The 25,654-nt window shown below is 46.6% G+C and overlaps 1 long non-coding RNA gene across 1 annotated transcript in view; it reads right to left on the reverse strand.

Annotated features, from left to right (window-relative positions):
* Positions 1-1,491: 1,491 nt before the first annotated feature.
* The window catches only part of LOC138566687 (uncharacterized), a 38,615-nt gene continuing 14,452 nt past the window's right edge, over positions 1,492-25,654 (reverse strand). The window contains exons 2-3 of the long non-coding RNA XR_011301993.1: positions 6,390-6,465; positions 1,492-2,234 (exon numbers count right to left, since the gene is read on the reverse strand). This is a non-coding gene — a long non-coding RNA (uncharacterized lncRNA). The remainder of the gene's footprint in view (positions 2,235-6,389; positions 6,466-25,654) is intronic.

A 25,654-nucleotide genomic window follows, 5' to 3' on the forward strand; every position in this document is an offset into this window, starting at 1 on the left:
CCTTGGTGGACAAACACGCTGCTGTGTGAGTGACAGCTAGGCTGCAAATGAATGGGAGAAACCTGCATAAAAGGCAAGCTCTTTTGCTTGAAAGGTACAGTCGACCACTGGACGAAGGAATCCGAAGAAGAACTTGGAAGAGACGCTTCCTACAACTCCTGGACCGTTGGCTTGTACGGTGAAGCCCTGCTGCAGTGCTGAAGCTCCGAATTGTCCTCGACTAGAGAAGCCCTGCAAAAGAGGACTTCTCCCCTTGGGTTGGTGGGACCAATCGACCCCAAGACAACCTAATCTGGAAATCCTCTTGGAGCTGGCTGTACTTCCATTGCAGCTGCAAGAACCGATTGCCAGGGAGAGGAACACCAGAATCGAATGAGTCTAAGTTTACCCGAGCTCCAGGGAGATCCTCCGGACTCTCATGAAGCAGGACTGACTAAGCCTGAGCCACCTCAAAAGAGTGCTGGGCCCGAGATGCGAGGAATGTCCATAAAGGTTTCCGAGAACTGTGGTGGTGCTATTCGCGAGAAGCTGAAACCTGCAAAGTGCAGCTGATCTGAAGTTTGCCCATTGCTGCCGCCGACCTTCAATTCGTAGTGCAGTAGTCCCCTGATGTTCTCCCTCTTGTCCCTTCTATTGGTTGCTTTTTGCAGAGTCACTTGCAGCTTTTTTCCCTCACAAGCCTCCCAGCTTCTAGAACTTGTGTAGCTGGGAAACGGTTGTTTACTTTGCATTGGGTGGTTCAAAAGTACTTACCTGCTTAAGAATATGTGTTGACCATTGTTTTATTCCCATAACCATTTTCGTTTGACACCAAACTCAGTATTGCTCTTAATGTACCAGTGATAAATAACTAGGACACTGTGGACATTAATATAAGTCACCTCAGGGTGTAGGAAGTGTCTGTGTGCCATCCCAAATGGGTATCTACTGATTTATTGAAACAGAGCGTTTAATTTTTTAAATTTTTGTGTTACAGATATTGCTCCCACGTTAATAATAAGTGTTTAATCAAGAAACCTTGAGTGTAAGTGTTTATTTGACACGGGTCACTGTGAAACTTTGTTGCAGCCCTGCAGCTCGCATTGATCCCTCTGGAGATATGCCTGGCTGCTCAGTCACTCTACAAACTTGTGAAGTACATGCTTATACCAAAGGTTGGGTTAACAATTGTCAAGAGGACAAGGCTGGTACAGTCTCCCACAGGGTACTGCATACAATATTGCTTCACCCATATCAACTGAGATAGCGATAACTGGACGTGCTGGGCACTAGAAGGTGGGGGAAAAATATTTTTAAAAACAAGTGCAAAGAAAAGTTCTTGAAAGACTAGAGTGGTCTTTCAATGAGAATACCACAAGATTGTACGAAAAGCGTCATCACGTGTACGGAAGGGGCACAAACTCTGGAAGATCACTGTGCATATCAAGTCGTTCATACTATTTGCATGGCAAAGAACCTCGACAAGTTGGCACACAAGATTTACTGGCAAAATGTATTTAAAGCAGATTTTAATTTCATTGCACTCCAACATCTTAGCTCACAATTTCGTTATAAAACATTATAAAAGTGGCAAAATGACAGTGGGAGAAAAACGTGCAGAAATAAAAGGAGGTAGCAATCTCGTTCGAGGAAAGAGCTAAAATAGAGGAAGCTCCCTGAATTTTTAAAGTGACCCTTTTGGAAAGCTCCAGATGTAAAGGCGATGGGAGGACAGAGACAAAGGCATCTTAGAACAGAAAGTGACAATTATCACTGGGGGATAATGACGGCATGGTTACATTTCCAGATTTAGTACTGAAAACTAAAGATTTAGTTAGAGGGAATCACAAGGCTCCTTGTCAAGAGGGTGAGAAGATGGGGTGGTGTCAACAAAACTCCATAAAAATCCAATTCTTTCCACTTAAAACCAGATAACACCCCTCTACCCCAGGTCAAACAGCCGTTTCTTGGGTTGTCAGTTCATTTAGTGGGTCTTTGTTCTCCTAAGATGGAGAACAGTAACGCTCCATTCCCTGCTCCATGCAGCTGCGTACAGATGGGAGGGCATGGTCGCAAACCACAGCAGAAGGGGACAATAGTTCTTGGCAGCATTGAGGTTACTTTTTCCATTGGTTTGTTCCAAGACTTTGGGAATGGCATCCTTTGAAAAGAGCAGGACACGTCCCAGAATTACTCATTTTTCGACTGCACAGCTCAGCCTCCCATTCGGATGCTCTGGATCAGCTGGAATATCGCTGCAGAAGTGAAGGAGTCAAAACATTAGACAGGCAAAAAGGGCAATACAAGATCTACTTGTGTGAGGCAATTTTTATATTCCAAGGCCATTGGAATAACGTAATCAATGTGATCAGGTAAATCAAATCAATGCACTCTGGCTCAGTGGTGGTGGGTTAAATATTTAAGGAGAGATGTCATTATTTTCCCTAAATTGCTATGTTAACATGGGGCATTTTAGAGCATACATGTACAAAATGTGGTAGCAAAGAAAAAAACGATGCCATCTCAACAGTATATACCAGCATTATACTGTAAAACACATGTTCATTCTGCCTGTGCCACATACATGCAGGCATTGTCCTACAAGACAAATGTTAATGGTGCCAGCCTGTGCTTAATAGTATGTATGCAGGAGATTTATAATGCCCAAACCTAACTGTGAAGCAACTGAGCACTGTATAAATGGGGCGTACTCTGGAGTTACAAATCGGGTGCGTGGGTCGCAGGAACTAGGTTGGGCTGGGGCAGGGGGAGGAGCAAGAGGGGCAGAAGCTCCAGAGTGTGAGAAAAGGGTTTAATGGAGCCATCAATGATTAGCAAGGTGTTCTTTGACGAGAAGGGCTCTCAGATACTGGCTGAATTGTAGGATTGATAGTATATGCCGTAGTAAATATCAAGCCTTTCTAGAGCACTTGTCCAGCACATTTTGCCAGTATAAAAGCATGTTTTCATGGTGCCTGCAGTTCCTAGCCACTGCCACTAGCTCTTCAGATAGGAATCAACAGATCTCCCAGAGTCCTGCATCCTAAACATGCCATGACTCTGTGATGGTGTCTCATCCAAGTAGGTTGCTCGGCCAACTTGCTGCAAAGCACACTTTCCTCCATATGGTGCCTTTGGTAATCCAGTCAGTATTCCCAATCAGCCATGCAAGTGTGGGGAAAGTGAACACCCCTAGCCTCCTGGTTAGGGAGAATTCTCAGTTCTGTGCCAATTCCCAGAGATCCCCAGCTCTTTTGCTGGATTTTAGGACTTTACCCTGGATTAAGAGAGCCCTTTTTCCTCACTCATGTGTTTTGACCTGATTTGGTTTACAGGTTCCCTTTGTTTTTGGAGTCTGATAAACTCCATAGGCATCTACTTTTTGTATGGTGACACACAGCACCTTCAGTGCAGTGTCAGAGAAATTCTTTAGATTTCTCATAAGGTATAAATACATTTTCTTGTGTGAACTACTGCTCCCAAGAATAGTAAAGTGAAATTGACTTTACTTACCTTCCGGCACAAACCATTTTATGTGGAGTGCTGGGGGGTTACTTAGTAGACCCTTATCCTACCTACTCATGAAATATTTCTAGGTTACCCTCACTACTTTAAATGGTTGGTGGCAGTGGTTTAATTTTCCTACCATTGTGCTTTTCTACCGCAGGCTGAATCTTCAGTTTGTGAGGCCTTTCTTGGGTTTTACTCTGCGTGCCAAGCCAGGTTTGAGCCATTTGTTCGGTTTGCTTTGGCGGGCTTCAGTACTGAAACCCGCCTCAGCTCCAGTGTGTCTGGAAAGGCAGGAAGTGAGGGAGGTTTTCGACACTCTGGTCCTTAGGAATGCCTGAATGCATCCAGTCCTGATTGGCTGGCTGGCTGTCCTTTCAAGACAGCCACCCTGCTGTTCGGGTGACAGCTAGGCTGTGCATGAATCGGAGAAACCTGCTTAAAAGGCGAGGGTTTTGGGACTGAAGATCGAGTCAACCACTGGGTAGAACAACCTAAGAAACCGTGAACAAAGCTTGCTGCATCCTCCTGGACCTCTGAATTGCCTGGTGAAGCCCTGCTGCTCTGCTGAAACTCCTTTTTCTTACCGACAAGAGAAGCTTTGGAAGGGAAGATTTCTTCACTTGGGTTAGTGGGACAAACTAACCCCGAGACGAACTCCACTGAACACCTTCGCCGACCGGCTGTACTTCTTTGCTGCTGCAGGAACCGAGTGCCAGGGGTTGTGAAATTTGTAGGCTAGTGCAATGTCTGTGATCCGGCCAGAAGCTCAAGGAGTCTCCCAAGGACCCTCCAGAAGCAGGACAACAAGATCTCGAGTCCACACACCAGAGTGCAGGACTCAGGGAGTGAAGGAAGCCCACCAGTATCCAAGTTCCGCGGTGGTGCAGATTACCAAGTGCTGAAACCGCAAAGTGCCGCTGATTTGAAAAGAGCCCGTAGCTGACGCTGACCTCCGAATTGCTGCCGCATGAGCTCTCCAGACGTCCTCCCTTTTGTCCCAATGACGGAGGACCAGGAACCCAGGATCTGCATCGCTGCAACCAGACAGAAGCAAGCGAGACCACTCTTCTAACCAAAGGTACTGTTCCGACTTGGGGTACTTAGTCAGTGTCGTTAGCTTTGCTCTTCTCAGTTGAGACTTGCAGCAGCTACTTTGCTAGAGTTGTTCAGCTCTACCCTTCACAAGTGTAACAGCTTGTGACCCTACAGTGATTTTGCTTCAACAAACTATAGCTTTGTGCAAGACTATGTTATCTAAGAAGTGCATCCGCTCAATAGACTGTGCTCCAATTGACTTTGGCTGTCCTGGCTCCCGGCAGACTCTTCTAGTCCATTTGACTTTGACATTTACTGCCCCTCAGAGATAATAACTTCGTTTTTAACTATTATTGCTGGGAAAGGTTTTTTCTAGACATCATTGCACAGATAGGGATCAACAAACTTCTTGCCCTGTGAGCATATATTTTTTCATACGAAAAGAAAGTCTGATAGTTTTTCAGCCTATTTTATATTAGTGTATTTCAAAACAACCCATACACTAATATAAAAAAGTAGTGAAGCTTAGGAATCAAGGTGCGATATATACACACATCATTGTGATCCTTAAAGAACTATTATAATAATACTCACCCGTGGTGTTCCTACTTGTGTTGTTTTAACATATTGTATATGTCTTATGCACCATGATCATTTTTATGATTGTTTTATGAAATGTATTAATTCATATACAATAACATTTTGTGATATTTAATGCCAATTGATGTGGGAAGAGTGTTTAGATGACACCCAATAGACTATCAGACTTAAGATTTAAGGGCTCACATGCTCCGAGAACCTGTTTCACCTTTTTCCTTCCCTTAAGCTTCCCTTTCTATCAACCTCAGAATCTACAAAGTGTACTAGTGATACATAAATGCCATTGCGGTCCTAGTTAGTGAAGTCACCTCGGGTGTAGGAAGTGTGTAGACCGCATCTCTAACGAGCATCTACTAGCTTTGTATTGATTCTGGAAAAGAATATTTGATTGTTACATACATTGCCCTTTTTAAAGAATGCTTATTTAAAAATTGCTGTTAAATAACTATAACTAAAACCTTGTATAAGTGTTACTTGGCTACTTTTATTTGTGGATTTCATTGCTACAGCTCACATTTACCCCTCTTGAGATAGACCTGGCTGCTCAGTGACACCATCAACTTGTGTAGTAGTCCTATAACAAAGATGGGATACCAAGAGGACAGGTGTTGTGTGGTCTCCCCCAGAGTTACTACATCAATTCTTGTCTAACACTCCCATAGGCCATAAGGCAAGTATGGACCAGGGTACTGCAGGATTGTGGAATACCAATTATGCCACAATGCCAGCCGGCTAAAATGCGCTCAGATTAGCTGCCTGCCGAAAAAGAGGAAGCATTACAATCTTACTGGGCCAGGTCATCGGGCTCTTACATAATGGATTGCTGTGCCTGGCCCATTTAATTTTTTTTATAATTTATACAATTTCTATTGCCAATCAGGGACTGATCGGCCACACCACATGCTGCACGCCTCAAGTAGAAATCCTTGCCATATAGATAAATATATCAAATATGAGATCTTTGTTCAAATAAAGAAAGTAGGTTTATGGAGCAGACAATCCAATCCATTATGAGAGGAGAGATGGCTGGGGACAGGTTTAGCCGTCCCTGGGCCAGGTACACACCAGAGGTCACTAGCCATTTGCTGCGAGGTACAAGCCAAGGTCCACCTGGCAGAGGTTTATTAGGAGTTGCAAAGAGGGCTCCTAACTGAAAACTGCTTTAAGAACCACCACGGTTTTAGTAGAAGACACCACCACAAGCCAAACACTGCCCGTTACAACAGTTCTAAACTTTCACTGCCCATGCTCTCAAATAGACCCACCTGAACCACAAACCACGAAGACGAACAGAGCCACCAGCCAGGGACCAACAGGAGCTTTTTCCTCTGGAAGTGGTTTCTGAAAGAAAAAGGGGATGCACAAATGAGAAAACATGGCTGTTTATACCAACGGTCCCCCAGCTCAGGTACACTCGACACAAAGTCATCAAATACACCCTTGTCCTTTGCAGGTAGAAAGCCAGGTCTGAGTGGGAAGTGTTGCAAGCCTCATAACACTGCCTGTCATTGCTTTCTTATGTGCACATGGATATGCATGGTGATGTCTTTTCAGTTGCCGCCGAACAGGGTTCCTGCCGCAGTAATTTTCTCTCCCTATATCTGGAGCAGTTTTGGGGATTTGCAGGTGAAAGTTATTGGGCTTATTGTGGGATTGTGCAAACAGGCTGTAGATTGCGTTAGGGAAACTGGCTATGTACTTCAGAGTACTGAACTGTGAATATACCTTTTAAAAGGGTGTCTATTGTGAACGTGCAACAGCAAGATGGAATTTTATTTCAAGTATATAAACCGGCAAAAAAGTATAATTGCCCAACAGCCAAGGTTCCAGATTCCAGATAAGGCGAGTACCAGGCCTTTTTACGCATGAAATTCTTGTAAATACGCTAGCTTTATTATTTTCCTGAGTACATTTACACACAGGTTTAGAGCAGAGGGCAGTGCAAAGGTCAGGTTACTTGACAAAAACCAGAAGGCTTCTTGTGATTTTTATCTACATGGATGTAATTGCAAGCCACCTCTGAGACAGAATGTATTTCTCCGAAGCCTTTCAAAAATAATAAACTGCACACTGATAAAACAAATGGTTTCTTTCCATTCAACTTCAGAAGCACACTACATGTTTTCCTAGAATTTTAGGATTGTATAATAACTAAGTTGCAATTGAGAATTATTTTTTTCTTTTTTAAACAAGTTATGCTGTTTTTCCAGTGAAAGCAAACCAGTATTGCACAATTGTATTTTCAGAGTTCTGGTGCTGTGTGCATAATCATGCAGAGGCAGATCACTTTTACAGTTCTAATTTAATTTAAAGTCTAATTATAAAAAACAGTGTAAAATGATGACTGCACAGTCTAGTTTACATTGATTCAACCTTGCAGTCAATGGGGTACATTACTATGAATGGTCAGTGGCAGCAGAGTTTTTGCTCAAGGGTGAGTAATTGTCATCACACTGATCACAGGTATTCTAGCATCTCAAATCTTCAAGACTACAAATAAAACATCCAAAACCTGACTCTCAAGAAAGTGCAAGTGCTGTTCAAAAACAAACAAATGAAAGTTGCACTGGTAGTTGAAATAGAAACGCAGCAAAACCTGTCCCTGTGATAATCCAGATAGGTATTTAACTTTATGTAGCGCTTCATAAATGGTTCGTCATACATCTAGGTACTGTGATCATTATACCTCAGTCGATACTCGGTTAACCAACCTCTGAAGGATGTTAGCCAATAAGATAGCTCATCCGGTTGAGCACTTGTTGCTGCAATCTCTGCGTGATCTGTGGGTTGCGGGTTCGAATTCCGGAAAGTCCAACTCAGCCTTTCATCCTTTCGAGGTTGATGAAGGAGTACCGACTTTGGTGGTAATGGTGATAAATATGTTCTATGGACAGCGCTTTGCCAAAAGAGCTCTATAAATAACCATTTGACTACTAGATTAGATATAGAATATAGCATGGAGCCCTTGCCTCTCTGCACTGTTGCATCATAACATTGGTATACCATTAGGTAATAGCTCCAAGAAATAAGGACTTTCATTAAACATCAAAAGACAATTCTGCTATTGAATCTCAAAACACAATACAAATTCATGTATGCTTTACTATATAATTGGCTAGGTTTTTGTGATTTCAACATTTAAACATATACAGGAGAGATAAAATGGCCAGAAATAATGAAAGGTGCATTCTGTCACAATGCAGAAAGCTGCCGCATAGTAATGATTACCATACAGTTTTCCACACATCGGCTGGATGTTGCATACATTTTACTCTCTTGCGAAGGAGAAAAGCCATTTTTACTCTCTTAAAATCACATTGACTCTCAAAGTTTAAAAATAGAGAGTAAAATACTCCCACCTCAAAATCTTATTTGGAGCACTGCCAACAGCATACTGGGATACTGCAGTGCATCAAACTGGAAAAAGAAAGGGATTCTAACATTTCGACTCCACTGGGCTAGAGAAAACTGGGAGCACATTAGGGCTGCCAAACTCAGAATACTGGGATTGTACAAACTCTTTTTCAAAAAGGGAATATCATACAATGCTCAAACTGAGATTTGACACATTCTGTATATGATGGGATTATGAAAGATTGTATTCTGTAACAGTAAAAAGGGCCCACTGGGACGCTATAAACCATTTCAACACTGGCAATATACTGGAATTCTACAAAGAAGGAACATACCGGGATTGGGCAACTGTGAATATGCTGTAATTGTCAAATAAGTACTGTACCATACATACCAATACATAATGTAAAATAGGTATGTCTGTAATGGCCGTTTGTCATTGCGGTTCTCCATTGCTTTCCATAGGACACCACTACACCTGGTTAATGCAGGTCTCATTCCTCACGTAAAGATCCCCCTTAAATATTTTCTCAATTCAAACAAATACAATGGCATTGTAAAATTGAAAGATTGTATTACTGGGAAAGTGATTTGCAATAGACCATCTGTGATGTAGAGTGCTGGAAGTACACTTGAAATCGTCAAACTGAAGAGTGCTCTGGTGTTGTGCAAAATGAATGACCAGACCTTGAGTTTCCCGGCAGCCCAATCTGGGTGTATATGCAAACTGAATTTTGGATGTGAATACACTGCAATAAAAAAGTTGAGTACGCTGCATTTGTGCAAACGGGGAATATATGCCCAGCGTGATAAACAGAAATCCAGACATGGATGGCCAATGCTTACCTTAAAAAACAACCCCTTCCAGGCTGAATTCCTATTGTGGGCCAACAACACCGAACAACCCGGCTCTCTGCAATGAACCTTAGGGGCTTCACACCCCAGCTGGCCACCTGCTTTAAGTCCCTTGGGTTTGACATAGACACCTCTCCTTCCAACAGCACATAGCAAGGAAGACACAAACGGTTTGTAACTAACCTGCTCTCCTGTGGAAGCCCTTCATCCCTGGAAGCAAGGTCATATCTGCTGTTCAAGTGTTAGTCCTCTCCCACCTGGTAGGGGGGCAATGCCTTTTTGGAAGGACTTCAGGAGAATACCCTGGCACCTCTGAAATGCCTGTTGCATGCTGCAGCATGACTCAAAGGACCCTGCAAATCCACTACATCACCAGACCTCAGCCAACTGCAATGGCTCCTGCTGCAAGCGCATATCTTCAAATCCTGCTGCATCATCTACAAGGCTGCCACACAGGGATCCTAAGCGATCTCACTGAGAAATACGGCATCTACTTAGGAATTTGATGCACTAGAAGTAGGGATATGAGCAGACAAACTCCACTGGTACAGGAAGGAAAGAACCAGAAGACAGGACTTCTCCATCTACACCCAAGACTCGGGAAACTCCTCCCCATCAACATCTCTCGCCCCTCGCTTTTACATTTCAGGAAGGAGCTCAAGACCCTCCTCTTCAAGGAATGGCTCTTTCCCAAGACCTAGGGCCACACACCCGCAACTCCCCATCTTGCACGAGATTGGGTGATCTGGTCTAGGGCTGGGCGATATATTGAGTTTTGGAGATATATTATCCATTTTCAAAATCAATATAGAATGAGACAATATTGTTAACATCGAGATATAAGAAATGCATTACTTACCGTAAGTGATGATTGTATCTGCTTAGATTCACATGCTGGGCATAGTCTGACATCCAGTGGTCACTGCGGAGTATTGCATTTTGTTTTTCGTAGTCGAAAACGGGACGTCGACATAGGCGTGTCTGTAATACTATCCCTATAGTGACGTGCAGTGTACCCAAAATCCCTCATGCGTCGAGGCCCCTCTGTTTGTATTTTTTCTGCCCTGAGGGAGCCTTCTTAGACGCGAGTGAGTACAGAAAAGAGAGAAAGTAATAAGATGTCTATGTTCCTTCCATCCGAGCGGGGAGAAAGGGTGGGCGCATGTGAATCTAAGCCATGGGTCCACAACATACGGCCCGCCATGCTCTTTTGACCAGCCCGCGAGGCACAAAGACTTTCCTAAAGGAGGGCGGCCCGCAAGCAGCATCGGCCGCCCACCATTAGGAAAGTCTTTGTTGTCTTCCGGCCCGGACAAAACACTGGCCGTCATTGGCTCAGCACATCCGCACCACGTCGCTCCTACGAGCCACGTAGTGCATGTGTGCTGCACCAACGGAGGGCCAGCACTACGGCTGGTGTGGCCAGTAAGGCTTGATGCCGGAAAGGCATTTCAGTCCTGCTTGCCACGCCAGCCGTAGTACGATTCCACTTACCTCGCCAGCGTTCCAGCTTACCTGCCTTCCAGCACGTCTCCGGTAAGTGGTCTGTATGTTTGTGTATCGGGTATGTTCTGCTGTATGTTTGTGTTGTGTATGTTGAGATGGGGGATGGGGGTGTGTCGGGCGTATCGGATGTGTATGAATGTTTGTTTTTGAATGTCGTGTTGTGTATTTTGAGATGCATGTATGGGCGCATGCTTCAGTTTGTGTGCTGAGTTGGGGGGTTTGGGTCTGTATGGGTGCATGTTTGAGAGAGTGTGTGCTGAGTTGGGGGGGTTTGGGTCTGTATGGGTGCATGTTTGAGAGTGTGTGTGCGCCGATTTGGGGGGTTCGGGTCTGTATGGGTGCATGGTGTATGCTTGAGAGTGTGCCGAGTTGGAGGTGGGGGTTCGGGTCTGTATGGGTGCATGTTTGAGTGGGTGTGCTGAGGTGGGTAGGTTCGGGTCTGTATGGGTTCAAGGTGTATGCTTGAGAGTGTGTGCCGAGTTGGGGGGTACGGGTCTGTATGGGTCCATGTTTGAGAGTGTGTGTGCTGAGTTGGGGGGGTGGGAGGGTTCGGGTCTGTATGGGTTCATGGTGTATGCTTGAGAGTGTGTGCCGAGTTGGGGGGGGTTCAGGTCTGTATGGGCTCATGGTGTATGCTTGAGAGTGTGCCGAGTTGGGGGGTGGGAGGGTTCGGGTCTGTATGGGTTCATGGTGTAGGCTTGAGAGTGTGCTGAGTTGGGGGGTTCAGGTCTGTATGGGTGCATGGTGTATGCTTGAGAGTGTGTGTGCTGAGTTGGGGGGTTCGGGTGCGCATTAATGTTTGTTTTTGTAATGTTGCGTTGTGTATGTTGAGAAGCATGTATGGGTGGCATGCTTCAGAGTTTGTGTGCCGAGTTGGGGGTTTGGGTCTGTATGGGTGCATGTTTGAGAGTGTGTGTGCCGAGTTGGGGGGTGGGGGAGTTCAGTTCTGTATGGTTGCATGTTTGAGAGTGTGTGCGCCGAGTTGGGGTGTGGGGGGTTCGGGTCTGTATGGGTGCATGGTGTATGCTTGAGAGTGTGCTGAGTTGGGGGGTGGGGGTTCGGGTCTGTATGGGTTCATGGTGTATGCTTGAGAGTGTGTGCTGAGTTGGGGGGTGGGGGGTTCGGGTCTGTATGGGTGCATGGTGTATGCTTGAGAGTGTGTGCCGAGTTGGGGGGTGGGGGGTTCGGGTCTGTATGGGTGCATGGTGTATGCTTGAGAGTGTGTGCCGAGTTGGGGGGTGGGGGGTTCGGGTCTGTATGGGTGCATGGTGTATGCTTGAGAGTGTGTGCTGAATTGGGGGTGGGGGGTTCGGGTCTGTATGGGTGCATGTGTGAGAGTGTGTGTGCCGAGTTGAGGGGTGGGGGTTCGGGTCTGTATGGGTTCATGGTGTATGCTTGAGAGTGTGTGCTGAGTTGGGGGGTGGGGGGTTCGGGTCTGTATGGGTGCATGGTGTATGCTTGAGAGTGTGTGCTGAGTTGGGGGGTGGGGGTTCGGGTCTGTATGGGTGCATGTTTGAGAATGTGCTGAGTTGAGGGGGTGGGGGTTCGGGCCTGTATGGGGGCATGGTGTATGCGCCGAGTTGGGGGGCTCGGGTGTGCATGAATGTTTGTTTTTGTATGTTTGTGTTGTGTATGTTGAGATGCATGTATGGGTGCATGCTTCAGAGTTTGTGTGCCGAGTTGGGGGGTTTGGGTCTGTATGGGTGCATGGTGTATGTTTGAGAGTTGGGTGCATGCTTGAGTGTGTTTGGGGCATAGTGTTTGGTTGGGGGTGAGGGGGCCATGGGGCATAGTGTTTGGTTGGGGGTGAGGGGGCCATGGGGCATAGTGTTTGGTTGGGGGTGAGGGGGCCATGGGGCATAGTGTTTGGTTGGGGGTGAGGAGGCCATGGGGCATAGTGTTTGGTTGGGGGTGAGAAGGCCATGGGGCATAGTGTTTGGTTGGGGGTGAGGGGGCCATGGGGCATTGGTTGGGGGTTGGAGCCATGGGGCATAATGTTGCACTCCAAGAGTGAACTTAATAATAAAGCTAAAACAGGCACAGTTAGGAGATGTACATCCTTTGCTTTTTTGAGGAAACCTGACTCAACGAAGGCCATACTCGTCTTGGGCAACCCAAACAGCAAACTATAGCTGTCCAAAATAACGGAATGTCCAATCAAGGGTCAATAAAATATATATCATTTAAACAGATGATATACAATAACTAAATCGAAATAAATGATAACAATGGAAAATGTGTAGTACAAAATGTAAGTTTAAAATGCAATAAAAATCGTTACCCCTCAAAAACATTTTTTCCAAGTGTTTAATACAAATTGGGGGTTGAAAAAGCCTCCCGACATGTCCCGCCTACCGCCCCGCCCACTTTTAGGCCCACTATAGCCCTCATGTCAGGTACTTTCGGCCCTCTGTCAAAATCAGTTGTGCACCCCTGATCTAAGCAGATACAATCATCAGAAATGCTTTTACAGTAAGTAATGCATGTCTTCTGATGCTTGTTAATCTGCTTAGAATCACATGCTGTGCATGGACTAGCGAGCAGTAGTTGGAGGTGGGTTGTGAGAAGGAACAGTAGAGAAAAGATGTCTTAATACTGCTTGTCCCACCTGGGAATCAGATCTAGAATGGGCATCTAGACAGTAATGTTTTGTAAAGGTGTGTACAGAACTCCAGGTTGCCGCTGTGCAAATGGACTCAAGAGGGACATTTGCAATGAATGCTACGGAAGCCCCAGTGCCTAGAGTAGAATGTGCTCTTGGCTTGAAGGGTAGTTCTCTCTTAGCAAGAGGGAAACAGAGTGGTGCATTGGACAATCCAAAACGATATAGTGGATTTTGAAACTGCATCTCCTTCCCTTCCTGCTGCCACCGAGACAAAGAACTAGTCTTTCTCAGTGGTCTAGTTCTTTCCATACAAAACATGACCGCTCTGCGCACATCAAGTGTATGCAGGCTTTTTTCACCCAAGTTTGATGGGTTTTGAAAGAACGTTGGTAGTTCTATCGACTGGTTGACATGGAATTTAGAAATTAATTTTGGTGCAAACCTAGGATGCGTGCGTAGAACCACCTTATCCTTGTGAACTGTTACAAAGGGGTCTAGTATAGAGAGCGCTTGTAGTTCACTTACTCTCCTAATGGAGGTGATAGCCATTAAGAAAGCAGTTTTAAGAGTGAGGTTCTTAAGTGTTGCTTTGTGCATGGGTTCGAAGGGCGAGCCCATAAGCCTGGTTAGTACCACATTTAGGTCCCATCCGGGAGCTGGGTTAGATATAGGAGGTGGATCCTTTTTACTCCCTCCATGAAGGCTTTTATAACTGGAACTTTCCACCATGACACCTTATGTTGAGACGTGGAGTATGCGGAAAGTGCAGCTAGATGAACTTTTATAGAAGACTAACCCCGAGTTTATTAAGTGAGACAGATAAAGAACAATCTGTGTGGGAGAGCAGTCAACGGGGTTGATGGTCTACGCTCTACACCAGATGACGGACCGTTTCCACTTGCTAGAGTAGCAGTAACGAGTGTTCGGTTTCCTTGCCTCTTTAAGGATGTCCATGCATCTTTGAGGGAGTTGTAAATGTCCGAATTCTATGACCTCAGTAGCCAGGCTGCTAAATTGAGTGTCTGTGGGCATGGGTGCAGCGTTCTGGCCTTGTCCTGTGACAGCATGTTGTACGAGCAAGGTAGTTTCACTGGTGGAGACAGTGACATCTCCATTAGGTGAGCGAACCAGGGTTGCCGGGCCCACATAGGGGCCACTGGTATCATGGCAACTGGTTCCTGGTGAATCTTGTGCACTATCGTGTTGAGAAGGTGAGTCGGGGGGGGGGGGTAGGAGCGTAAACAAATTTCCCTGACCATGTTAACCAGAGACTGTTCCCCTTGGAGCGGTTCTGGGGGTACCTGGAGGCGTAGTCTTGGCATTGGGTGTTCTCCAGAGTTGCGAACAGATCTATTTCTGGGAAGCCCCATTGTGCGAAAACGTCGGAGACAATGTCTTCTCGTAATCGCCATTCATACTCTGCAGGCAGAGGGAAGTCTCTGCTGAGTTCGTCTGCCAGCAGATGGAGTTCCCCAGGTACATGTTGTGATAACAGGAACATGTGTCTGAGAGCCCACTTCCAGATGTTCTGGGACCGCTTGGACAGTCCTGGAGAGTGAGTGCCCCCTTGCTTGTTCAGGTAGTACATGGCTGTGGTGCTGTCTGTGAGGACCAGCACTGTCTCCCCTTGAAGGTGTGCCTGGAAAGCCTTCAGTGCCTTGAAGACCGCCAGTAGTTCCTGCAAATTTATGTGTTTGGACACTACACTCGCAGTACAAACTCTGTGTGCAGTCTGATGGGATAGGTGAGTCCCCCATCCTGTGAGGGATGCGTCTGTGGTTAGAGTGGCTTCCACTGCGGGGGTGGCGAATGGTTTCCCTATTACAAGGTTTTCCTTCGACCACCACCGCAGCGAGAGAACCAAGGCCTGCGAGACCACCACTAGATAGTCCCATTGTCCGCTGGCCTGACACCACTGGCTGATGAGCCACTCTTGCATTGAACGCAATCGCGCGTGAGGTACCAAATATATACATGACGCCATCATTCCTAGCAATCGCATTGCTTTGCGTACCGTCACCTCTCGACCGGCGACATATTGAGGGATCTGAAACAGCATATTTTGGACCCTCTCATTGGAGGGGAAGACGAGGCTGTCCTTTGTTCGAATTAGACCCCTAGGTATTGCTTGACCTGGCTGGAGTCTAGGCTGGACGACTTCTCGTTGATGGAGAAGCCCAGTTGGAAGAAAAGGTCTACAGTCTTTTGGGTATTTGAGAAGCATGTCTCGTAGGAATCCCCTGTTATGAGCCAATCGTCGAGGTAAGGGTATACTGGGATGGACAACCTGCGCAGGTGGGCTGCTGCCAGTACTTTCGTGAATACCCTCGGCGCTGACGCTATGCTGAAGGGTAGCACTTTGAAATGGTAGTGTTTGCCCTCTATCATGAACCCGAGTTATTTTCTGTGCGCTCGCAACATTGAAATATGAAAGTATGCATCTTTCATGTCCAGTGTTGCCATGTAATCCCCCCTGAGATAGCAGGAGAATTAATTCCTGCAAAGTCACCATACGAAATTTGAGGTTTGACAAATTTGTTCACTGGGTGCTGATCTAGTACAGGGCGCATGGTTAAATCCTTTTTGGGTACAAGGAAGTACACTGAATAATACCCTTCGTTACCTGTGATAGAGGCACGCCCTCTATTGCTCCTTTTTCTAGTAGCAGTTCGACTTCTTGAAGAAGGATGGCGAGGTGCTCTAGAGATAGGAGTCTTCTCCTTGGGGGTCTGAACGTAGGGGACAGACTGAATTCTATGCACTAACCGTGGGCTATGGTTGACAATACCCAGCAGTCTGTTATTCCCTCCCATGCTGGTAGAAAAGATGTTAACCGGCCCCCGAAGGGCGATGCATGGGAGAAGACCCGGTGTTGGTAGCCGGGGAACCTCTAGGAGTGGGGCCCCGACCTCTTCCCTTGCCACGACGTTGTCCTCTGAGTGTATTGTCCGCTGGTTCCTTGAGTGGAGGACCAGTGGCCTGCTGTGGAGTACTGTTGTTGCTGGCTTTGTCGTTGGTCACGAAAAAAGCATCTTTTGCCGTAACCTTGCTTATTGGGAGGCCTTGAGATCTGGTCTAGAGTCTTTAGGGTATCGAAATCCTTCTTAGCTGTCTCCAGTGCGTCATCCACCGCCTTACCAAACAGGTTTGAGTCCTCAATTGGTTTGTTGATGAGTGACGCCTGGGTCTCTGGCTTAAAACCCGAGTTCCGGAGCCAGACATGCAGCTTGAGAAGTACCCCCTGTACTACAGACCGGCTAGCCGCCTCCGCAGCATCTAGCGTGTTCTTAATGATGCTCTGGTTAACCAGAGTACCTTCTGTTACAGTGGCTATCAAGCGAGTTCGTAAGGGCTCAGGGACTTCTTCGAGGTCTTGGCGTAACTATCCCCATTGGGCATCAACGTAGCTTGCCAGTAAGTTATTGTTATTTGCAATTCTGGTGGAGAAAGCTGCCGAGGCTGAAATACTCTTTCCCAGGGCGTAAAGCTTCTTTCCCTCCTTGTCTGGGGGTGCTTTGCTAGTGGATATCGGAACTCCTGCCCTTTTCCTTGTGGTGATTACTACCAAGGAATCAGGTATTGAGTGACCCTTAATGTATAATGAGTCCGAGGGTGAGGGACTAAAAATGTTCTCAATTCGCGGGTTGACCCCTCTAACCAACGCAGTTGTTGATAAAGATGGAATAAGTCGTCTCTTAACTGAGGCGAGAAGGGGAATGGCCTGGCTAGTAGGTGGTTTCTCCTTAAGGATTTTCTCCACAAAGTATATTTCTGGAGTTATTTCTCCTGTATCAATTTCAAAACCTGCTGCTGCTTTACGTAGTAGCGCATTGAAAGTGGGTTGGTCGTCTATAGGTGACAGGTTTCTGACTGGTGTGGTTTGCGGAGAGGACAGATCCAGAGCGTCAGGGTCTGTTGACGCTCCTGGAGACTGCCAAGGCTGTGAGCAACCTCCGTCTGGGTCTTCTTCGAAGCCCCCTCCACCCATGTCTGGGTATTCCTCAAAACCTTCTTCAGGGTTTTGTTGATCCTCAATATTTAGGCACTCTTCATGCTCCTGAAAGTGAGAGTCTTCTTCAGTGAGGTCATATGTATTAACCTCCTCTTGAAGTGGGTTAAATAGTCTTGGGTAGTTGGCCCTGGGGTGTTCCTGAAGTAACTCTCTTGATCTCTTGGGTGTTACCTGTTCAGGAGTGGACATAAATCTATCTAGTTTGTTCATACATGATTGGAATCTTTCTAAAGTCCACTGGGGTAAACCAGAACGGTCTGGAGGCATAAAAGGGAAGCTCTTCCGCCTGTAGCCGTCGAGATCTCTCCCATAGCGTGGGGGATATACTCCCTTCGCCCTCCGAGAAACCTTCTTGTGGGCTAGGTCCTTCTTTCGATGGAGTGGGAGGTTGCTGCCTGCCTTCCGTCTGCTTCAGCGTCTCCCTGGCCTTGTGAGCGGGGCTCGGCGGCTCTTTCACCGTCCGACTGAGCGTCAGTGGAGACTATTCGCGCTACGCTCTCGACGACTAAACTCTGTCGAGGCGTCGTCTGGCGTTTTGGTGGTAGCGCACTTATTTGTGGGTGACCCAGTCGCTAGTCGCTTATGCGGTTGCGGGGAGGGTTTGCGACCCTTGCAGTCGGCGGAGGCTGCCGGTAGGCCCGGCGTCTCTATTGGCGCTAGGGCCTTCTTCGACTTAGACGAAGGAGTGCGGTGGGTTGTGTGTTTATGTTTCTTATGTGCGTCAACGTCGCCGGGGTGTACATCCCCATAAGTAGGAGGTAAGCCGAACTTGTCGGGCCGGGGACAGACGCAGAGGAGCGGGAATGCTCCTTAGAGAGGTCAACAACCTCTGATACGGAGGTAGTGTTATCACTGTCCCCCTTGTCACATTCGGTGGCGGGTGAGGAATCAGCTCTAGACATAACGTAGACTGCCCACCTCTTGACCCTGCGGTCCTTTAAAGTCTCTGGGCGAAGAAGTTTACAGGCTGCACAGCCGTGCTCGTTGTGGTCGAGGGGTAAGCAGCGGTTACACTACTTATGCTTATCCTTCCACGTGAATTTGCTGCTACAGCGCAGGCAAAATCTGAAAGGAGTCCTCTCCATAGCGGAGGATACAGTTCTAAGTAATAACGACCCCGAAGGAAAGGGGAGGGGGGTGAAAGAGAAAGGCATTCTTAGAAAGAAAACAGAAGTGTCCCACGACGCCCACTCTCCCTACTGTATAGGCCGGCAAGGCTGGGCCACGTGTTCGACAGCGCCGAAGGATCGCCTCTGTCGAAATCACTGCCGTAGAAGATCTTGATCGGCGGTGAGACAGCTTAGCCGTCGAAGGAGGGTAGGATTTAACGATAACTTTCAAAAAACGACCAAGGGTCGAATAAATGGTATTGGCAATTTGTCTCGAACGAGCTCCGCATTAAGGCGACCAGTGTTCTGGGCGGAAAAAAACAATCTGAGGGACCTCGGCGCGTGAGGGATTTTGGGTACACTGCACGTCACTATAGGGATAGTATTACAGACATGCCTATGTCGAAGTCCCCTTTTCGACTACGAAAAACTAAATGCAATACTCCGCAGTGACCACTGGATGTCAGACTATGCCCAGCATGTGATTCTAAGCAGATTAACAAGCATCAGAACATTTTGATATTTACACAGCTGGGTGTATTCTCAAACAGGAAGAGGAACCCTGTATTTGCACTTTATTTTGATGAAGGTCTTATAAATAAAGGTGTTTGCAACATCTCACATGTAGTTGGCGGCCATTTAACCCACAAACTATAGAAAAATATATACCGCGATTCAGCCAAAAAAAAAGAAAATAGATGACTTTTGGTCCATATCGCCCAGCCCTAATCTGCTCCCCGCCGTTTCCTCCCATGGTTGCCTGTAGATCCCTTCCTACCAAATTGCCCCATTCCCCCCTCCAGTTAGATTCCTGCTCTGTTTCTCTGCTTCCTTCACTGTGTTCTTCCCCCTACTGTCAAACATGGGCGTATGTGGGGATTAAGAAACTGGGGGATGTACTTAGATTTTGCTAATATGTAGGGGTATAATGGTTTGGCAAAACAGGACTATACTATGTTGGGCAAAGTGGGAGAAGGGGGTGGGGGTTGTTCAGCTAAGAATATGCAGTTATTGTCACTAATTCTGTTAACTATGAGCATGTTGGGTGCCAAACTGGGAATACACTGGGATAGTCAAATGGGGCATATGAGATGTTAACACTGTCAATATATGAATAAATTAGATTGTGATGGCTGAGACTACATGGGGAGGTAACTAGAATTGTAGAACAGTAAACTGCACTTGTGTACAGCATAGGGTGAATGCACCAGAATTGTCCAACAATAAATTGCATTTAGGCAAAATAAGAATAGATTGTTTACTGGGACACTGTGCAAAATATGATAATACTGGATTATCAAATCAGGGAAAGATTTGAACTCCCAAACTAAAAACATACCTCAACAATAAAACTAGAATTACATGGCATAGTACAAACTGGGAATATTACGTAAAAAACACAAGGTTTGATTACAGCCGAAAATGTAGGAATTGTGAAAACAATGAGCATACAGGTTCTCAGACTAAGCTGAATGGGACTAAAAAACAAAAAAAAAAAACTAAAAAAAAAAAAACAGGTGACCTAGGTTTGTCAGTCTGGCAATTCAATGGGATTTGACAAAGTATACTGATATTGTTACCCAGAGAGCAAGCTGGAAATAGAATTGGAAGGTTGATGAACATTTGCAGCTGGGAACTATTTATGGCAGGCACACCTTGTCTAGCAATGGTCAGATTTGTGTTGGTTATAGCATAGGGGCAATGACAGGATTTGCGTGGGTTTTAAGGATGGAGCACTCTAGGTGAGTTGGTCTTTGGTCATCCACCAACATGGGCAGAAACCGGTCATTACACTAGTACGAAGTCATTTTTGTTCATTTGTATTTGTATCGAGCACCAAACCCTGAGGTAACTGGGCGCTTGAAAAACTAGGCTTTGTGCTGAGGATTCATCACAAAGACCAGATTTTCACCTCCTTCCCCAATAGGAATGTAGTTACTGCATACATGTATAAATACTAAAACTACATCAGTGCAAAGACCCATTGGATCTGTTCATTGTACTGGATCTATGACGAGGGAAAATCTAGGTACTGCTCAAACACCAACCAAACAGAGAGTGGGTGGAAAGCCTCTCTTTGGAACAGCCTCCCTTCCACTCTCAGACTCGAGCCTGACCACCTCAAGTTCCGAAAACTTCTCGAAACGTTTGCCTCTTTCCCTTCCCTGCTAATCGTCCTACTGCTGCCGAGACTGGCGGCCAGAACCTTCATGAATCTCAGATTCCCTTCCCAGTGGACACCATCAAAACACTGCTCTTGTGCCCCCCCCTTCCTTTCAGCTGTACATCCCACCCTTGGGATTCCTCCGCCCTAGCACTTGCCAGCGGCCTCCTCCCCTGGCTCCTCTTGGCACTTCCCTACCAGGCCCTCACAGCAATTGCCCATATCTTGTCACCCCCAACCCCTGCCTCCTATCTCATGCACTTCTTTTCACTGCACTTGTACGTCAAGGCCTAGTAGGACTACAAATGTATATTACTGTTTTCTGTTGTCATTATTATTTACTCCCCATGTTCCCTCCCTACCTCGCCTTGTGGCGCCTGGAAACATTTTGTTGAATGGGAGCTTCACAAATGTTCAATACTGCAAATCAGCCATGGGACACATTGGGCCACTCCAGGAGCTACAAACAATGTGTCTGCCAAGAAAAGAAGTTCCCATGTTAATAGATTGTAGCGCTCAGTCTCAATATGCCTCTTACTGACCTGCAAGCGGACATCTGCCGCAGCCATCTTGCAAGTCAACAGATACTGCTTGGGAAAGATTCTTTACTGCGGTGCACAGAGTTGACTAGCTTTCCTCTCCACATAATCCGCTGAGAACAAGTTCCTCTTGCAGGTACTGGCCTCAGAAGGCAAACGCTCCTGGCAGGGTTACATTCCAAGTCAGGCAAAGACAAGTTACCTGAACATAATGGGAAAGCAACCACAGTGTGCTAACAGGACATAATTGAAATTGATGGGCTAAGTAAGCACAAGGTAAATTAACAATGATGTGCTAAGTGTGCATACTAGACACAGGTATGATTTCACGGGATCGTAAAGGAAAGAAGCAATGATCTAGGTGAGTATTCTGATCATTTGCAATGATATGTGAACCAAACATAATGTAAACTGGCAATAATAACGCCAGCTTGGTCTGAATATTTAAACATGTGCAAACTGTGAACAAAGAATAACTCGCCAAAATAAGGGATGCCTTATAGAACCATTGCCATGTGATATCTAATCTCTTGAGAAACACGTAGGACATCTATTCACTATAGAGAGGATGCAGTGGTTAGTAGCATTTCCTCTTTCCAACGACGAAAACCTAGTAATAGTTCTCCTTCTGCAAGAGGAACCCACAGTTCATAAACGAAAGCGTCCATCAAGCTTAACTTTCTTTCAATTGCTAGAGTTGGCCGTTTCTAATTCGGCTGAAAATAAATGCTCTTGTTGGAATGTCAACCATCCTTGCTCACAAGATGGAAGGAATACAACAGACCTTCCTATCATGAAATATCACAACTGGCCCATTACCATAGAGGGCAACACTGTGGCAGTAAAGTAGAACAAATGAGCTATACAAGGAAACTGCTTTAGAAAGTCTCACGCAAGTAGCTTTTCTAGCATGTGCCTACAGAGCACTTTATTTTTTACTGCAACTGACTGAACTCTAGCTCTCAAGCTGGCAGGTGAAGCCAGAGGTTTTTTGGATAGTAACCATCCTTAAGTCAAGGGCCGGCGTTTGGCTTTTTGGGTTGCCAGAAGAAATGCACATTTAAAAAGGGTATGCCTGCAAGTTCACATGAACTTGCAAGCTTTATTGTGCATGTAGAGAAGTAAATGTGTGTCGAAGCAGCATAGTGCTGTGCAGAAGGGGGCACTGTCACATCAGTAGCTTGGAAATTATCTTTTTTAATGTATAGAATTCGGTTAAAGGCAAAGCTAGATTACACAGTGTTGGGGAGATTTATCATGGTTATGCTTCATCCCCTCTCCTAGTGAGACCCCAGCACTTTTTTGCTTGACTTCTGGACCCTTTCCTGGAATCCTGAATGAGTGGAGCCTTTTTCCACTCATTAATTCTTATAGGCTCTGTCTTTTGGAACTCTATTCTTTGTATTCTACCTGTCCTATGCAGTTGATTTTCCTCCATAACACAGAGACATCTGTATTTTACTATTGCAGCACGCAGCTACTTATGGGCAGTGTTGCTGGAGACCCTTAGGGTCCTACTTTGAGACGATTTTCTTTATATGATATGGCATTCATAACACGCCTGTACAAAGGTGTTTCTAGGCTAAACAAGACAAAAGGGGGGCGGGGGGAGAGTTGAACAGAGGGTGGACAAAAACTTACTAGGCCTTGTACCATTCAGATCTTGCAAGTGCATGGAAGTGGAGAAGTGCGGAGGGAGGGAGGGGGAGAAGTGCAGGTAGTCAAAAGGTGCAGCCAACGGGTGGCTCATAAGTGCAGAGTGAAGGGACTTTAGGGTTACAGATAAGTGCTGGGGGGCCAAGAGGCAGTGCGAGATGCAACTGGACATGCAGGGACCTGGGCCCAGGTTCAGAGGGTGGCCAGGTGACCAGTGCATGGAGTAGACAGATCATCAACAGGGGAGAGGAAGAGAGAAGGCGGAAGCGAAAGAGGAAGTTCTTGAGTTGCTTTCCGGAACCAGAGGTGGTTCCGCTTCAGTTTGATAGAGGCAGGGAGGCTGTTCCAGAGGGAGGCCCCCGCCGCAAAATAGATATCTGCCCCAAACTCTCCGTTTGGAAAAGCGACTGACCCTCACAGTTGGTGGTGGATGAGTGGAGAGCTCAAGCAGGGAGATGTTTAGGAAGAGTTGGAGGTAGTGCGGTACCATGCCCCAGAAAGCCTTGTGGATGATGCAGGGTATTGAACATGATCGTTGCCGCCACTGTGAGCCAATGAAGAGATTTCAGAGCTTGAGAGATATGCTTCGTGGGCTTGAGGCCAATGACAAGACTCACAGTCCTGTTCTGGATAAGTTGGAATGTAGAGGCAGGAAGATTTTGAAAGGCTGTTGCAATAGTCCAGCCTAGAGAGGACCAGAGCTCTGGAGACTGAGCTTCTGGGGGAAAGCGAGGAAACGAAGAATACCTCAGAGGGGGTGCTGCTGATAGTTTGACTTCGTAGAGACGTCATTGAAGTGAGGCAAGGAGGATGGGGTCGAAGATGAACCCAAGGTTCTTAGCCTCATAGGTAGTAGCAGGGCAAGGGCACAGAGTGGGCGGCCAGACAGAGAGGAAAGGAGGGAGATGGTGTTCCGATGAGCAGGATCTCCAACTTACTGGCAATTAAGGCAGAGATCATTGATGGCACACCACTCCTGAATTGCGGAGTTACAGTCTAGAATGAGAGATGGAGTAGAGGCGGCCGAGGGGAGCCTGAAAGAGAGCTGGTTGTCATCCGCATAACACTGAAAGTTGGAGCAGAGAGCAGCAATGCAGTGGGCAAAAGGTGCCAAGTATTGGTTGAAAAGCCAGGGAGAAAGATTAGACCACAGGGGGGGGAGCAGAGGGAGAGAGAAAGAGAGGACCCCAGAGGGTCGATCAGTGTGAAAGGAGGTTAGCCAGGCCCTGATCAGGGATACCCAGGTTATCACAGAGGTGATTGAGCAGATGGCATGGTTGACTGTATCAAAAGGCAGAAGATTGAGGAGAATGAGGACAGAAGGAAGGTTAGACAGCAGGACTTCACAGATGTTCAGGAGAGCCGTGTCTGTGCTTATGGCCACTCTAAAGCAGACTGGTGGTCAAACAGATTCAGTGTGAAGATTAAGTTGGGAGATGGCCAGCTTTTCCAAGAGTTTTCCCAGGAAAGGAGTGATGGAGATTGGGCGATAGTTAGCCAGAGAGGAAGGATCGGCAAAGAGCTTATTTAGGAGAAGGTGCACAAGGGAGTGCTTAGGGGGAGAAAGAGGTTCCAGGGGCAAAAGAGTGATTGCAGAAATCGGCCAAGGCTGGAGCAAGGGCGTCGATGGGGTCCTTAATGATCCTGGAAGGGAAGAATCCGTTTTGACAAGACTTTCATAGATCGGACTTGTATAGAAACATTGTCGGTGTGAACAAGGTAAGAGAAGGGAGGGGAAGAGGTGGCCACAGGCAAGCTAGGAGTGGAGGAAGAGAGGGTAACAGGATGTCCTGAGTTTAAGTGATCAAATGAGAAGCCAATGCCGTACAGAGGGCCTGGGAGGGAACAGGAGAGATGGAGACTGTAGCAGGAGTGGCCAGCTGCTTGTAGATTTTGAAAAGTTCGGCCGACTTGTTAGATGCCGCAGAGACGCGTGCTTGGATGGGTGCCCTCTTCTTGGTGAGGTCAGTCTGTACTGCCTTTGGAGAAGGAGGCAGGTCAGTTTGTCAGCGGGTGTACCTGCTGCCCTCCACTTCCTCTCAGCCACCCTGCACTAACATGTATACTAGAATAACTACAGTTCTTTTAAGGATCTCTCTCCCAAAAGAGTTATAGTCCGAGAGACTGGCACACCCCACCATAGGTGGAGTGCCAAAGGGATACCTAGTCCCTTCGCTCTGCTCCCATTCTTAGTCAAAGACAATCTCCTAGTTATGGCTGGTGGCAGTGGACGTGTTCTACCAACTATTGTGTAACGTTTCTACTGCAGGCTACGTCCATAGCCACGGTAGTACACAATTTTATTCATGTATTTATAGCAGCGCGCCAAACCCTCTGGTATCAGTGCAAACTCAAGCAAGCATTACACGTTCTTGATGCATAGTCTAGAAAAGGCACGCCTCATAATTGGGGCACTCAAGTACCAACTTGGGGCCTCCCTTCTTTTTTTTACCATTACTAGCGTGGTTGTTCTTTGTTCGCCCTTCTACCATTCAAGGAGGGGAAGGCCTTTGTGTGTGTGTGTGCTTTGCCAGGAACCCTTGGGTGTCCCCGCCTAGGCTCCAGTGGGTCTGGGCAGGCCCCCCAGTTCTTGGTCTGCCAGAGTGCCTAAATAGGACCAGTTCCCCATCGGGGCCCCTTTCTGTAAACTGAGTGAGTGAGTGCTGGAACTGTATAAAAAGGTAAGGTTCCTGGAGTGAAAGTCAAGTCGGCCACTGGAAACTAAAGTAA

Source organism: Ambystoma mexicanum, chromosome 1p (assembly GCF_040938575.1).
Source record: "Ambystoma mexicanum isolate Mex_15411 chromosome 1p, UKY_AmexF1_1, whole genome shotgun sequence".
Classification (NCBI taxonomy): Eukaryota; Metazoa; Chordata; class Amphibia; order Caudata; family Ambystomatidae; genus Ambystoma; species Ambystoma mexicanum.